The 1,156-nt window shown below is 63.1% G+C and overlaps 1 long non-coding RNA gene across 2 annotated transcripts in view; it reads left to right on the forward strand.

Annotated features, from left to right (window-relative positions):
- Positions 1–6: 6 nt before the first annotated feature.
- LOC104848879 overlaps positions 7–1,156 on the forward strand; it is a 3,342-nt gene continuing 2,192 nt past the window's right edge. Inside the window, exons 1-2 of one of the 2 annotated variants that reach the window (XR_776571.1) lie at positions 7–101; positions 405–571. This is a non-coding gene — a long non-coding RNA (uncharacterized LOC104848879). Of the gene's footprint in view, positions 102–371; positions 572–1,156 lie in introns of those variants that run through there. The other variant, XR_776570.2, reaches the window with a different exon arrangement.

Raw genomic sequence — 1,156 nt, forward strand, 5'->3', positions numbered from 1 at the left:
GCGTGGGCCGGACCCGGGCTTGCAGGGCTGGAGGGGGCACTGGTTGGGGCGCGGAGCCCGCTCCTCGGGACGGCAGCAGTGCGAGTTCCTACGCTGTCCTGGTGAACTGGGTTTTAGACTCGCAGAGTCGCCTCCCTTGGGCTTCTCGCCGCTGCTTTCCTTTACAGAGCCAAGGAAAACATTTTGATCTCACCCCTTTTTAAGCTATTTTTTCTCCACTTTTAATATATTAGGTTCTTTTCTTCCTTCCATCCTTCCTTCCTTCCTTGGCATCAAACTGGGGTCCTTGGCCTTCCGAGGCGGGCGGCGGAACCACTGAGCTAAATCCCTGGCCCTCCTTTTTTCTTTTCTTTTTTTGGGGGGGTACCGGGGATTGAACTGGGGTCCTTGTGCTTGCGAGGCAGGTGGCGGAACCAGTGAGACAAATCCTAGAATGGACAAATTTGTACAGAAACGCACTGTCTGGCTCTTCACCCAACCACACCGAGCGGGCACCTGTGTACCAGTCCCACGTGGGAGCGTGGCAGCCCGCCGTGGGTCCTCTCCACGCCTCGCCTGCCCCTGATTCGGGGTGTGTGACCTCAGCCACCGTGCGCTGCACCTTGTGCGACGTTGTCCCCAACTCGGGTGGCTCCCGAGCCCGCCGCGGGGAGGCCACTGCCTGCTCGTTACTGTGTCCGTCCGCCCGTTACTCCCTGTATCTCTGCCCCCTCCCTCTCTCCGTGTGTGTGTGTGTCTGTCTGTCTGTCATCTCACTCTGTACCTGTCTGTCAGCCCGTCTGTCCCTCCAGCCCCCTTCACACCCCGAGAACCGAGCTCCTGGGAGCTGGGCCTGGCGTGGCCTTCGTGGCCGCGGGAAGCCTCGGCCTTTGGTGGGAGCCCAGCGGTGCCCGGGCCACATTGCGGCTCGCCTTTCGCACCTGCTGTCCCGAGTGGGCTCCTGCTGGGGTCCCCCTCCCCGCACAGCTCCCGGGGACCCCTCCACGTGCTTCCTGTGGTGTGGCTTCCGGGCATCTCGGCGGAGACCGCGTCCCTTCTCCCGCTCTCCCTCTGCGCTGCGCCCCAAACTGCACCGTGAGGCCCCCCGCTCGCCGTAACCCCCAACCTCGCTGAAGGGAGCCCGAGGGCCTGGCTCCTTCGGTTTGGCCTCTCCCGG

This window comes from Fukomys damarensis, unplaced genomic scaffold (genome assembly GCF_012274545.1).
Source record: "Fukomys damarensis isolate Sample0158 unplaced genomic scaffold, DMR_v1.0_HiC HiC_scaffold_33, whole genome shotgun sequence".
NCBI lineage: Eukaryota > Metazoa > Chordata > Mammalia > Rodentia > Bathyergidae > Fukomys > Fukomys damarensis.